Source organism: Microcaecilia unicolor, chromosome 1, assembly GCF_901765095.1.
Source record: "Microcaecilia unicolor chromosome 1, aMicUni1.1, whole genome shotgun sequence".
NCBI classification, from domain to species: domain Eukaryota; kingdom Metazoa; phylum Chordata; class Amphibia; order Gymnophiona; family Siphonopidae; genus Microcaecilia; species Microcaecilia unicolor.
The window spans coordinates 495,119,611-495,134,634 of record NC_044031.1 but is presented as its reverse complement, the minus strand read 5'-3'; the positions used below and the strand labels follow the sequence as shown (position 1 = coordinate 495,134,634).

Below are 15,024 nucleotides of genomic sequence, written 5' to 3'. Positions count from 1 at the left end.
GAGCTGGTTGCTCGTTCATGCCATGGGTATTTTTTTTTTTCAAACCAGGAGCCGAGAGGAACTGAAGCAGGTTCAGAAATCAGTGCAGCACGACAGAGCAGCTTGCTCATTTGTGCCTGGGGGAGAGGAAAGGTAACAAACTGGTGCTTTTTTTTTTTCAATCAAACAAGAAAGTGGCTGCCTCTCCCAAAGGCTAAACACCTTTCCTCCAAAAGGGTTAGCCCGTCTCTGCACCAAAAGGGAGATGGGGAGGAAGTGGGGAGGGATCCGGGACCCCCAAGTTTAGTACCCTAGAGGCTGGAGGGGGGAAAAAATTGCTCTCTTCCTAGCCTCTATACTGGATTCCCCAGGCATAGAAGGGAATTTTTTTTTTCTAAGTAGAGAAAAAAAGAGAGACTAATGGGCTCACCTTCTACCGCCTGCTGGAGACTGAGAAAATACTGAGGCTAGGGTCACAAGGCCAGGGCTCTTATTGGCTCTCTAGTCAGAAGTTTCTCAGTCTCCACCTGCTGGAAGGCGTGCACAACCCATCAGTCCAACCCTGGGCCGGTCCGGGCGGACGCTAAGGAAGTAGCATTTAGATGTTTCCTGTTTTGTATTTAGTTATACAGAGATGCCAAATTACCCAGTTCCAGGCTGGAGATTTTGGGACAGTCCTTGATTTCTGACCACCTTATCCTGATGCATTATGGGACTTGCACACTGGTTTTAATGCACAGGATCAAGTAATTACAAATTCCCACATTGCTTTGGGATACAAATTCAAAACCAGTACTCAGACCTGCCAAGTTTCCTGCTGAGACACACTGCCACCACCACCGCTGTGTAATCCGTTGGGTTGGTCGTGAGCCCTTGGGCCCTGGCCGAGGCCAGCAGGGCGCCGACCCAGGCCAAGGGGAGACCGACCCACCACCGCACACCCCAGCTACACAATACCCCCCCTAAGCTACCCCTCCCCCCAGTCCCTCAGGAAGAAGGGAAATAGGCATACAGGCGGGCCTCGCGGCCGAACCGGAACCCACGCAGACAGAGCCACTCGTGCGAGCCTCACGGCTGAACTGGAACCCAATCACACACAGGGAGGGGTGAAAGAACCCAGAGGGCCCCAAGATGCCAGACACGCGCTGAACACCAGCAATAGGGCAGAGGGGGAAACAAAGGACCAGAGCAGGCCACGCCCACGCAGGGGACTAGCGCAGGACAGGGGAACTAACACAGCAACCCCCCCACCAGGGTAGGAGCCCCAGGCAGAAGCCAGAGGAACCAAACACAAAAGGAAGGCAGAAAGCCCTTGCCTCAAACCCACTGTAGACAGAGGCACACAGAACACAAAGGGTTAAGCTTGTAGAGCCAGCAGACCGGGACACTGGGAAGAGAAATCCTTAAAACAAACAAACAAACAAACAAAGGAGAACACTCTCACTCAGCCCAGAGCCCCGAGGCTGAGCAATGCCCAGCCCCCACTAAACAACCAGCAGCTGACCCTGATTACAGAGCTAGGTACACACACACACACACACACACACAGCAGCAGCTAACCCAGAGGGAAGGAAAAGAATACTCTAAATCAACACAGATCATAAGTACATAAGTACATAGTACATAAGTACATAAGTAGTGCCATACTGGGAAAGACCAAAGGTCCATCTAGCCCAGCATCCTGTCACCGACAGTGGCCAATCCAGGTCAAGGGCACCTGGCACGCTCCCCAAACGTAAAAACATTCCAGACAAGTTATACCTAAAAATGCGGAATTTTTCCAAGTCCATTTAATAGCGGTCTATGGACTTGTCCTTTAGGAATCTATCTAACCCCTTTTTAAACTCCGTCAAGCTAACCGCCCGTACCACGTTCTCCGGCAACGAATTCCAGAGTCTAATTACACGTTGGGTGAAGAAAAATTTTCTCCGATTCGTTTTAAATTTACCACACTGTAGCTTCAACTCATGCCCTCTAGTCTGTCAGAACCTAGAGCACGTTCTGAGAGAAACCTATCAGGCTTTCCTGTTACTACCAAGTAACGCAAAAGCAGAGAAACTCCTCAGCTGCAGGCTAAAGTACTATCCCCTGACGTCAGCACAACCCCTGACAGCCAATCAGAAGAGACGTCCCCCTCCCCCTCAGCCAAACCGGCAGAATCATAACACGCTGCTTCTCCTGATAAGCAGCGGTGGTGGTGGCAAAACAACAGAAAGCAAGTATGGAGCTACAGCCTTCAGGCATGCGCAGTTGGCTCTGCTGGTTCTCTGCCCCCACTGACGTCAACTTCCCATTTTGGAGCAGAGGACCAGAAGAGCAGACAGTTTGTGCCTGAAGGCTGCAGCCTCACACTTGCTATTTGTTGTTTTGCCGGGGCTGTTGCTGCTCATCGGGAGAAGCAGCAGTGGCCAGGAAACAGAAGAAACCGGGTGGAAGGGGAAGTGGGGGTGCATGGTGAGACAGGCAAGAGATGCTGGAGAGAGGAGAGGAAAAATGATAGAAGAGTGGAGATGCTGGATAGAAGTGGGGTGTAGAGAGTAAGAGAGAGAGGAGTTGAAAGATGGGGACAGAAAGTGGGGAAGATGCTGGACGGAAAAGGGCTAGAGAGAGAGAGAGAGAAGATGCTGGATGGAAGGGAAAGGAAACAGAGGGCAGAGATAGAAGGTTAGGGTGAGATGGATAGAAGAGCAGAAAGAGTAGTAAGAGAAAGGGGGGAACACTGGAAAGATGGGGAGAGTGGGAGACACTGGATGGAAGGATCGGGAGAGAAGGTAAAATTATGTATCATACCTGATAATTTTCTTTCCATTAATCATAGCTGATCAATCCATAGACTGGTGGGTTGTGTCCATCTACCAGCAGGTGGAGATAGAGAGCAAAGCTTTTGCCTCCCTATATGTGGTCATGTGCTGCCGGAAACTCCTCAGTATGTCGATATCAAAGCTCCATCCGCAGGACTCAGCACTTAGAGAATTACATCCACAAAGGGACACTCTGCCCAGCTCACCACCGCCGAAACGGGGGAGGGGAATTAACCCAGCTCATCCCCACACAAGTGGGGAGGGGAATCCGTCTAACTCATCCCCGCGGAGCGGGGGAGGGACACCACCCCGCCGATGCGGGGGGATCTGGCTTATCCTGCAACCGCAACCGCGGGAGGAGCTGACTGAGCCTAACACCGCCGAAGCGGGAAGGGTACAAAGCTGCCCTACAGCCGCACGAAGCGGGAGAGAGCGCCGGCAGAATTTATGTCTCAATCCAGCCCCGTAAAACGGAGGGGAGAGGAATGCAGCAGCTCACTGTAACACAAACTCGTCTCAACTCTTGAAGAATCCAATTGAAAAAACTTGAACTTGAAGTCCTCCTGAACAGGAACTGAAGACTAAACTTGAACCTGAAATGCAACCAGAATATAAACAGTACAGATATCTGGGAGGGGCTATGGATTGATCAGCTATGATTAATGGAAAGAAAATTATCAGGTATGATACATAATTTTACCTTCCATATCATCATGCTGATCAATCCATAGACTGGTGGGATGTACCGAAGCAGTACTCACCCAGGGTGGGACATAGAAATCCCTGACCGCAACACTGAAGCTCCAAACCGGGCCTCCGCCCGAGCAGCCACAGACAAGCGGTAATGCCTGGAGAAGGTGTGGGCCGATGCCCAAGTTGCCGCCTTGCAAATCTCTTCCAAGGAGACGGACCCGGCCTCTGCCATCGAGGCCGCCTGAGCTCTAGTGGAGTGAGCCTTCAGCTGGATAGGTGGCACCTTCCCCGCGGCCACATAAGCCGCTGCAATGGCTTCCTTGACCCATCTTGCCACTGTAGGCTTAGCAGCCTGCAGACCCTTACGAGGACCTGCAAACAGGACAAACAGATGATCCGATTTCCGGAAATCATTGGTCACTTCCAAGTATCTGATGATGACTCGTCTCACATCCAGATATTTGAGAGCAGAGTATTCCTCTGGGTAGTCCTCCCTACGAAAGGAAGGGAGACAGAGCTGCTGATTCACATGGAAGCGAGAAACAATCTTGGGCAGGAAGGAAGGCACTGTGCGAATAGTCACTCCTGCCTCAGTGAACTGCAGAAAAGGCTCTCGACATGAGAGTGCCTGGAGCTCGGAAACTCTTCTGGCTGAAGTGATAGCCACCAAAAAGACTGCTTTCAACGTCAGGTCTTTCAGAGATGCCCTCGACAAGGGTTCAAAAGGCGGCTTCTGCAAGGCTCTTAGCACCAGGTTGAGATTCCACGCAGGCACCACTGAGCACAGAGGAGGGCGCAGGTGATTAACTCCCTTAAGAAAACGTACCACATCTGGCTGCGAAGCCAGGGAAGCACCCTTCAGGCGGCCCCTGAAGCAAGCCAGAGCCGCTACCTGGACTTTAAGGGAACTGAGCGACAGGCCTTTCTCCAGACCTTCTTGCAGGAACGCCAGCACTGAAGAAATTGGAGCAGTGAAGGGAGAAAGTGAGCCTGCTTCACACCACGCTGCAAAGGTACGCCAAATCCTGGCGTAAGCAGTAGAAGTAGAGCGCTTCCTCGCTCTCAGCATAGTGGCGATGACCTTGTCTGAGAAGCCCTTCTTCCTCAGACGCTGCCGCTCAATAGCCAGGCCATAAGACCAAAGGGGGAGGGATCCTCCATCACCACGGGACCCTGATGCAACAGGCCCTGCTCCACTGGCAGCCGCAGAGGGTCGTCCACTGAGAGCCTGATCAAGTCCGCATACCAGGGATGTCTGGGCCAGTCCGGACCCACCAGGATCATCCGGCCTGGATGCTTTGCCACCCGGTCTAGTACCCTGCCCAACATGGGCCAGGGCGGGAACACATAGAGAAGCTCTTGTGTCGGCCACTGTTGGAGAAGAGCATCTACTCCCAGAGATCGAGGGTCCCGTCCTCTGCTGAAAAAGCACGGCACTTGGCAATTGGCCGATGACGCCATCAGATCTAGGCTCGGCTGGCCCCAGCGCTTCGTGATGTCCAAGAACGCCTGAGCCGATAACTGCCACTCTCCGGGATCCAAGGTATGGCGACTGAGAAAGTCCGCCTTGACATTCATGACTCCGGCAATGTGGGCCGCTGACAGCTGTTCCAGGTTCGCTTCCGCCCACTGGCATAGATTCATGGCTTCCTTGGCTAGAGGGGCGCTCTTGGTATCTCCCTGGCGGTTGACATAGGCCACAGCCGTGGCATTGTCCGACAGGACCCGTACTGGCTTCAACGCCAGTACCGGGAGGAACTCCAAAAGCGCCAACCGAATGGCTCTGAGTTCCAGGAGGTTGATAGACCACTTTGCCTCTGCAGGAGACCAGAGCCCCTGCGCTGTCCTTCCCATGCAGTGGGCTCCCCAGCCCGTCAAAGAGGCATCCGTCATGACGACAATCCACTCCGGGGTCACAAGAGGCATCCCTGCAGACAACTTGTCTGTCTTCAGCCACCAGCTCAGCGCCTTGCGCACTGCTGGGTTCAAAGGAAGGCGCACAGCATAATCCTCCGACACCGGAGTCCAGCGCTGCAGCAGAGAGTGTTGTAGTGGTCTCATATGAGCCCTGGCCCAGGGCACTACTTCCATCGTGGCCGTCATAGAGCCCAACAGCTGCACATAGTCCCAAGCCCGAAGCGGAGAGGCTACTAGGAACTGGTCCACCTGAGCCTGAAGTTTGACAATCCGATTGTCCGGCAGGAACACTCTGCCCCACTTGGGTGTCGAATCGAACTCCCAGATACTCCAGGGACTGAGTCGGGCGCAGCTGGCTTTTCTCCCAGTTGATGATCCACCCCAGGGAGCTCAAAAGAGCAATCACCCGGTCCACAGCTTTGCCGCACTCTGCATAAGAGGGGGCTCGGATCAACCAGTCGTCCAGATAAGGATGGACTTGTACTCCTTCCTTTCGCAGGAAGGCCGCGATGTCCACCATTACTTTGGAGAAGGTCCGCGGAGCAGTAGCCAACCCGAACGGGAGGGCTCTGAAGTGGAAGTGTCGGCCCAGGACTGCAAAACGCAGAAAGCGTTGATGAGGAGGCCAGATGGGAATATGCAAGTAAGCTTCCTTGATGTCCAAGGATGCCAGGAACTCCCCTGCCTTCACTGCCGCTATAACAGAGCGGAGAGTCTCCATGCGAAAGTGCCGAACTTTCAAGGCCCGATTGACCCCTTTGAGGTCGAGGATAGGCCGTACAGAACCTCCTTCTTTGGTACCACAAAGTAAATGGAATAACGTCCCTTGCCAAGCTGATTTTCTGGCACCGGAACGACCGCACCCAGGCGGATCAGATTGTCCAAGGTCTGCTGCACTGCCACAGCTTTGACCGGAGACTTGCAGGGAGAGAGTACAAACCCGTCTCTTAAGGGTCGGCAGAACTCTAGCTTGTAGCCATCTCTGATGACTTCCAGCACCCAAGCGTCTGAAGTTACCCTGGTCCACTCGCCCAGAAACGAGGACAGGCGTCCTCCAATCTGCACTGGGCCATGGACCAGGACCCCGTCATTGGGTACGAGACCCTGGGGGAGGACCGGAGGGTGCACCTCCGGGACGGCGGTCTCTGCGAAAGGAATGCTGCTTGGGGGAGAAGTTCCTCTTGAAGGAAGAGGGGGCAGAGGAGCCCGACTTGCCCGGGCGGTACCGACGGGCTTCCTGAAACCGTCCTCTGGAGTTACCGGGGCGAGCACTGGCCCAAGCCCTGACCTCTGGTAACCTCTTGCCCTTAGACGTGCCGAGATCGGTCACAATTTTGTCCAGCTCGACCCCAAAGAGCAGCTTGCCTTTAAAAGGCAACTTAGCCAGGCGGGACTTAGAGGCGTGGTCAGCAGACCAATGTTTCAGCCAAAGCCAGCGCCGCGCAGAGATTGTCTGAGCCATACCTTTAGCCGAGGCTCTCAAGACATCATACAGTAAGTCTGCCAAATAAGCCAAGCCCGATTCCAGGGCCGGCCAATCAGCCCTCAAGGAAGGATCCGAGGGGGAAGCCCGCTGCACAATCGTCAGGCACGCCCTGGCCACATAGGAGCCGCAAACTGAGGCCTGCAAACTTAAGGCAGCCGCCTCGAAGGACGACCTTAAAGCCGCCTCCAATCTTCTGTCTTGGGCGTCTTTTAGGGCCGTGCCACCTTCCACCGGCAACGCCGTTTTCTTAGTCACCGCAGTGATTAAAGAATCCACGGTAGGCCAAAGAAAGGCCTCCCGTTCACTTTCAGGCAAAGGATAGAGGCGGGACATAGCCCTAGCCACTTTGAGGCTCGCTTCCGGGACATCCCATTGAGCCAAAATTAATGTGTGCATGGCATCATGCACGTGGAAGGTTCTAGGCGGGCGCTTCGTCCCCAGCATAATGGCGGAGCCAACAGGGGCTGAGGGAGAGACGTCCTCTGGAGAGGAAATCTTCAAAATGCTCATGGCCTGCACTAACAGGTTGGGCAAATCCTCTGAGCGAAAGATCCGCGCTGCAGAGGGGTCATCCGCTCCATCCGAGCGGGAATCCGTCTCCTCCAAGGAATCCCCAAAGGACCGTTGGGAGAACTCAGATACGCTGCCCTCATCTACATCAGAGGAGACAGAGTCCTCTAAGCCCTGGGAATCCACCCGAGGGCGTTTACTTCCGTGGGCCTCAACCCCTTTGTCGGACAAGGGAGAAGGGGCAGCGTTTTGCATAAGGAAGGCCTGATGCAGCAGCAAAATAAACTCGGGGGAGAAACCCCCCAGACTGTGTATTTCAGCAGCCTGGGCCACAGCCCTAGACGCACCCTCAACCGGTGCTCGCAAAAGCGGGGGAGAAACATGCTGCGCATCCAAGATGGCGTCCGGCGCGACACTCCGCGAAGGAGCCGCGCGGGAAGAACGGCGCTTAACTTTAGCCGCTTTTTTGCCGTCGCCCAAATCAAGGGCGGCCATGGCATGAACGTCTCCCAGCTCAAGGGCGGCCCAAGAAGAAGCCGTCCGAGCAGAGTGGCCGGCCAAGAGGGCGGAGGCGAGCAGCGGGGGATGGGCGTTTATGGCGGGAAAAACCGCCGCACCGGAGGAAGACCCGGGACACTGACCGGCCTCCAAACTGACACCCAACAAGGGCGAATCAGACTTTAAAACCCCCGCATCCCTGCTAGAAGCGCACACGCGGTCCGGGGAGCGATTCTTCGCGCCCTCGCCCTCCGACGCCATAGGCCACGTGGAGATCGATCGGGGAACCCCCTGCCCGCTATAAAAAGGTAAAAATTACCTGCTTCTCGCTCCGAGCTGTAACGACCTGGTGTCCCAGTGAGTAGCTGCAATAAATGTTTAAATAAACGGAGCCAGCGGGAGGGGGAGAAAAGGAGGGACCTGGCGCCACCAGGTTTGCACTTGCTCAAGAAGAGCCCTCAACCCCAGATACTCAACAAAACCTAAAGATTAGGCTTGGAGACCTAGCCAGAGCTGCTGCTGTGTGTGACCACCACCTGCTGAGATAGAGAACATACTGAGGAGTTTCCGGCAGCACATGACCACATATAGGGAGGCAAAAGCTTTGCTCTCTATCTCCACCTGCTGGTAGATGGACACAACCCACCAGTCTATGGATTGATCAGCATGATGATATGGAAAGAGGGACAGGATAAAGTTAATGAAAGACTGGAGAATAAGAGGAAGGGAATAGGGGATAATAAGGGTGAGGGAAAGATGAAAAGCCATAGGTAGATGAAATAAAGAGAGGGAAATTAAAGACTGGATAGTAAGAATGAATTAAATCGGGCCAGAAGCAGAAAAATAAATTAAAGAAAACGGAAAGAAAAAAAAAAAAAGAGAGAAATGACAAATGGACAGGAAACCCTGGCAAGAGAGTTAAGAGATGATGATGGAAAGCAGAAACAAGAGAACGGAACCAACACAATTGGAAAAAGTAAATGGCCAGTCAACAAAGGTAGAGAAAATAATTTTATTACTAATTTAGGAGAAAGTAATGTGGTAGCTGTGTTAATAAAGGTCAATAAATACAAATAAAACACAAAATAGAAAATAAAATTATACCCTTATATTGGACTAATTTTAATACATTTTTGACTAGCCTTCAGAGACCAATACTTCTTTCCTCAGGTCAAGAGAGGATACCATAACAGCAGTATACTGTCTTTACTTGACCAGAGGCAGGAGGTTTTGGCCTCTGAAAGCCAATAGAAAAAGATATTAGGCTAGTCCACTAAAAAGGTATCATCTTATTATTTTCACGTGCCTGAACTGAGCATATGTGGGAGGTCTGGCATTGGTGGCTGAAGCTCGCTGCCAACTGCTGCACCGCACTGTAGTGGGATATACTGTCCATACCTGTTTGTATGCATAAGGCCTGCATTGTCTAACTGAAGCCTATGAACTAAACTCAGAATAGGTCTGGAACCATCTTTTAAGGACAACACTATCATGGCTGTTACAAGACGTCCTGCGGCACTGGACACTGACATTCCAAGAGACATCTGTGTTGTCTCTCTCTGGTGTGAAACCTACAGAGTGAGATTTACACTGACATCAGTGTGTAATAATATTTGCTGACAAATCTCTTATAAGGTGCCAGCAGTACCAACTATAAGGAGGGCCATCTGCAAGGCCAAGGACCTCATTACATCATCTACAGGATAAGCATTCCTGTGCTAAGCTAATGACAATTACTATCTGGTTAGCTCAGTGATCCTAGTAACATAGTAACATAGTAGATGACGGCAGAAAAAGACCTGCACGGTCCATCCAGTCTGCCCAACAAGATAAATTCATATGTGCTACTTTTTATTTGTACCTGTCCTCTTCAGGGCACAGACTGTATAAGTCCGGCCAGCACTATCCCCGCCTCCCAACCACCAGCCCCGCCTCCCACCATCAGCTGTGGCACAGACCGTATAAGTCTGCCCAGCACTATCTCCGCCTCCCAACCACCAGCCCCGCCTCCCACCACTGGCTCTGGCACAGACCATATAAGTCTGCCCAGCACTATCCTCACCTCCCAACTACCAGTCCCGCCTCCCACCACCAGCTCTGGCACAGACCGTATAAGTCTGCCCAGCACTAGTGGGCCAAAGCTTCACCATCTACTGTCCACATGCACACCTCATGCAAGCAAGTCTGTGCGCCCAGCTCATTCAGAGAGCTGTTCAAAGGGTGATACCATGTCCTCTATATCAGCATTTCCCAAACTGTGCGCCACGGCACCCCAGTGCACCGTTGTAAACTCACAGGGGTGCCGTGGGGCAAACGGGAGGTTCACAGCCAAGCGCCGGGACATTGCTTAATTTCAACATATTCAAACAAAGTTAAGTTCCAGGAAACTACTACTACTACTTAACATTTCTAGAGCGCTACTAGGGTTACGCAGCGCTGTACAATTTAACAAAGAGAGACAGTCCCTGCTCAAAGAGCTTACAAGCTAATAGACAAGTGAACGGTCGGTCCGATAGGGGCAGTCAAATTGGGGCAGTCTGGATTCACTGAACGGTAAGGGTTAGGTGCTGAATGCAGCATTGAAGAGGTGGGCTTTAAGCAAAGACTTGAAGACGGGCAGGGAGGGGGCTTGGCGTAAGGGTTCAGGAAGGTTGTTCCAAGCATAGGGTGAGGCGAGGCAGAATGAGCGGAGCCTGGAGTTGGTGGTGGTGGAGAAGGGTACTGAGAGGAGGGATTTATCCTGTGAACGGAGGTTACGGGCGGGAACGTAAGGGGAGATGAGGGTAGAAAGATAGTGAGGGGCAGCAGACTGAGTGCATTTGTAGGTAAGAAGGAGAAGCTTGAATTGAATGCGGTATCTGATCGGAAGCCAGTGAAGTGACCTGAGGAGAGGGGTGATATGAGTATATCGGTTCTGGCGGAATATGAAACCTACATACACCATGGCTGGGGCAAGCTACCGATCACAGCTCAGCTGTCCGGCTCCTAAAAGGGCGATTCTGATTGGGAAGCAAGGAGTGAGGCTCTTTGTTTCCAATTCAGGATTGCTGTTTTAGGCGCCAGACAGGCTCCGTGACCAATCACAGCTCAGCTTTGATCAGTAGCTTGCCTCAGCCATGTTTGGCAGGAAAACAGCGGTCCTCCGTTGGTGACAGAGATTTTGTACGCAGCTGGCACAGAGAAAGAGAAACAAAAGTAAGCACAATTAATCCTGACCCTGTAAGACCGGCAAGTTAAAACAAAAACCATGAAACCAAGGGGAGGCTTCTAGGTTAGCGACAGGCACCATGTGGGAATCTCTGTCGCTGCTGGGGACCCGTTCAAGCAGAGGGAGAATTGTGGGTGGAGTGGGGGAGGAAAGGAGAGCTGCTGAAGGAGGAATGAGGGGCATAAGTGTTGGACATGAGCTGGAGGGGGAGGAAGGGGTGAAATCTTGAATATGGGGGTCAAGGGGAGGGGGGAAATGCTGCATGGACAGGGGCCAGACAGGAAGAAATGTTGGACACAGGGGTAGAGGGAAGGGATAGATGGTACATGAGGGGGAGAGGGAGAAATATTGGACATGATATGTAGCGGAGGGAGGTGGTAGAGACTTGTGTGGCCGGCGGGGGGGGGGGGGTTGCCGCTGCAAAAAAATTTCTTTGACAATAAGGGTGCGTGAACTGAAAAGGTTTGGGAACTACTGTTCAATATCATGCACTCCTGATGGACAAGGGATTGACAGAGGGCAAACAGAGTAGTTGGAGTTGGCCTGAGAGACAGAGAGAAAGACTCTTCTCCAATGCCTATCACTTCGCCAACCAAGACGTAGTTCCTCCGAGTATGACTGAGGGACCAAAGCCCTCAGTGCTCATAAAGGAACTGAATTACGAATGTGTGCTGTACTGAGTAAGAACTATTACTGGATAGCATCTTAGCTTCAACTAAGACAGTTCCAGAGCAGAGCTGCGTGCATTCCAGCCCTCTACAACATACACAGACAAGACAAGACAAGCCACAAGCTCTAATCAGAGTATTTATTAGCTAATTAGTTTATACGCTAATCTTCTAATTAGCTCTACAGCATAGAATTCTCCAGAAACACCCTGTACTTATTTCATGCATTTTTTGCATGAATTCTGTTATTTTTGCCTCTTCCATCTTGCCTGGAAGCCCATTCCATCTATCATCCCAGTTTATTTAATTTTTTTGCACCAAAATAAAGGATTTAATTCTTCTTTGTTATTTATACCTTTGAAATATCGAAACTTAAAAATCATATAAACGTACAAATATCTAGCATTTTTTCCATGTTAGGTGTCAAAATACTCAACCTCTGCAGCTTCTTTCATCTCATCCATTTTAGATCACCTATTAGTGAAACCTTTTCAAAGGTACAAACAAGCAGGCCAATGCTCAGAACTCTGGCGTTGTATGGAACAGCACAGAAAATAAACTTCCCAATGCTCAACACTAATATCATGCAAATTATATGTGCGCTGTTAGCATTGGGAAGATATTTTTCTGTAAGGGGGAGGAACGTGCCTGGTGAATGCGAACAAGAATCTTGCAAGCACAACTCTTGTAGCATGCGGGGGGGGGGGGGGGGGGATAACAGTCCGCTGGTATCATTCTCCTTGGGTCAGTATGCTTGAATGGTGGCACAGCCATTCAAGCATAACTCCAGAAAGAGTGGAATGAAGGATGACGAGCCTTATCCCGGTCAACCAGAGTATTTCTGAAAGCTCCGGATCAGACCCTCAAGTTGATCTGTTTATAAAACAGAACGGAGTGGGGCTGTAATTTTACTATCCGTCAAGCACTTATCTTTTCATACATTTAAAAAGGGAAAGGACCTCAAATAGCAGAATAGGTCTGGGGGAGCTCAGGTACTAAGAGAACTTGAGCTGTATTCAATTTTGCAAACAAGAAAGTGCTACATACTTGCCGTATGACAAGGAGCTATTTTAGAAGGAATACATGGCCAAGAAAGCCTCGCTTATAGAACATTCCCCTTTCATCAAACCATTCCAACACTAGCCCCAAGGTGGTAGTAAATTTTCGGTACTGTTTCTTTGGGCATTTGGAGGTAATACCTAATGACCTCTTTTACATCCCTTTGCCTACATTTAAATACAATTTGTGGTAATCTTTGTTTCCAGCATTAGTGCCCTCTAAACATTTTCTGTGCAGCTTAAAACTAGTGCCGGCATTAGGTTTTGAGCATCGGCCCATCAGAAACATATCTGGGAGGCAGGGTCCACTTAACCATTACATTTACTAGAGCGATACCAAGGCTACTTGCAGTCAAAGTAAAACAACAGGTCCTGACAACCACAGTGGAACGCCAATTACCCAGATGTCCAATTATCCAGAATGGTGCAGCTGTGTGTGTGGGCCTGGGTGGGAACAGGCCCACCCAGCAACAGTGCATCACTCCCTCTGCTCCGCTGGTGGTCCAGCATCCACCCGACCCGACCCCCCCCCCCCCCCTTGAATATTCCCTGTTGTACCATCCTAGCGATTCATCTTCGCAGCCTGCCCTGGCCCCTCAGGAATTGAGGTCAGTGAGCGCAGGGACGCAGCAGAGAAAAGCCCTGCCCTTTTCCTCCCAAGTCCGATGCAGAAAGGTTTTCTAACAAGACCAATAAAGGCGTCAAAGGAAAAACAGGTTGTTTTATCATTAAAAGACAAAAATCAGACATTGTGGAGAAGTTAAGAAATGGAGTATCGGGGAAAATCTTGCAGAACAGACTCAAGAAAAATATCAGGAAGTATTTTTTCACGGAGAGAGTGATGGATGCTTGGAATGCTCTCCCACGGGAGGTGGTGGAGAGGAAAACGGTAACGGAATTCAAACATGCATGGGATAAACATAAAGGAATCCTGTTCCGAGGGAATGGATCCTCAGAAGCTTAGCTGAGATTGGGTGGCAGAGCCAGAGGTGGGAGGCGGGGCTGGTGGTTGGGAGGCAGGGATAGTGCTGGGCAGACTTATAAGGTCTGTGCCCTGAAAATGACAGATACAAATCAAGGTAAGGTATACACAAAAAGTAGCACATATGAGTTTATCTTGTTGGGCAGACTGGATGGACCGTGCAGGTCTTTTTCTGCCGTCATCTACTATGTTAGTATGTTATGATGAAAGAACATCAACAATATCCAACATAAAAAGACAAAGTGATGCTATTGTTAGCTATGTTTCAGTTCATGAAAAAGAGTAAGGGCGTTGTTCCAGAAAAAACATGAAAATGTAATCTATTGAACAGGCAGATAAACCTCTATATCTATGGTTAAAAAAAAAAAAAAAAAGATCCTTGCGCCATCCAATTTCTGGGCCACTATTAGCCAAAAGGTGATGTATTTCAACCACCAACTTCATGGGGATTACGAATTCAAAGCTATCACTGGATGGCTTCAAAATTTTAACCACCGCCATGGAATTGGGCAGATTGAAATTCCTGGTGAAAAACTGTCCGGGAGTTTACCAGCGGCTAATAATTTTCTTGTACAATTTAGACACCTTATCAAGAACTATGACCCTGATTGTGTTTATAATGCATATGAAATGGGTCTAATTGGAAATCACTTCCCAGTAAATCTCTGGTTAGCCATAACAAACAATCGGCTCCTAGTTTCAAGTCATCCAAAGAACGTGTCACACTGTTGGATGGGGGGAAAGGCAACCGGATGTCATAAGTTGGAGTTATTGCCAATTAGTAAATCTAAAAAAAAGCTTGGATGGGTTGTGAAGTTTTCCTCAACTGGTATGACACTTGATTCATACCGGAGGTGAAAAGATTTAAGATTTGTACAGGAAAAGATGGAAATATCATTTTATCGCTGGAAATTGCACCGTTGCAGCCCACAGCTGAAAGCTTAAGAATGAGAGGACAGTAGATTCAAACTGTTTTTTTGCCTCTCAATTTGACATCTGTAATAAAGGCAATGGATCAAGCCATCCATACAGCCTTCCCTGTAACACAACTTCCTGTTTCTGCATAGGTGGAAACACACCAGAGGGAAGGATGTGGGGCCGGAAGGAGCAGTATGTATGATGGCTGCTCGTACTCACTGCCAGTGAAGAATTGCTGTTTTAAAAGGTAATTTTTTCAGAAACCACATTATTAAACTGCCTCAGCCAGCGAAAACAGGGGAAGGG

At 50.3% G+C, this 15,024-nt stretch overlaps 1 protein-coding gene across 1 annotated transcript in view; it reads right to left on the bottom strand.

The window, feature by feature from the left end:
- Nucleotides 1-15,024, bottom strand: part of TGS1 (trimethylguanosine synthase 1) — a 126,566-nt gene that overhangs the window by 109,321 nt on the left and 2,221 nt on the right. The window lies entirely within an intron of this gene.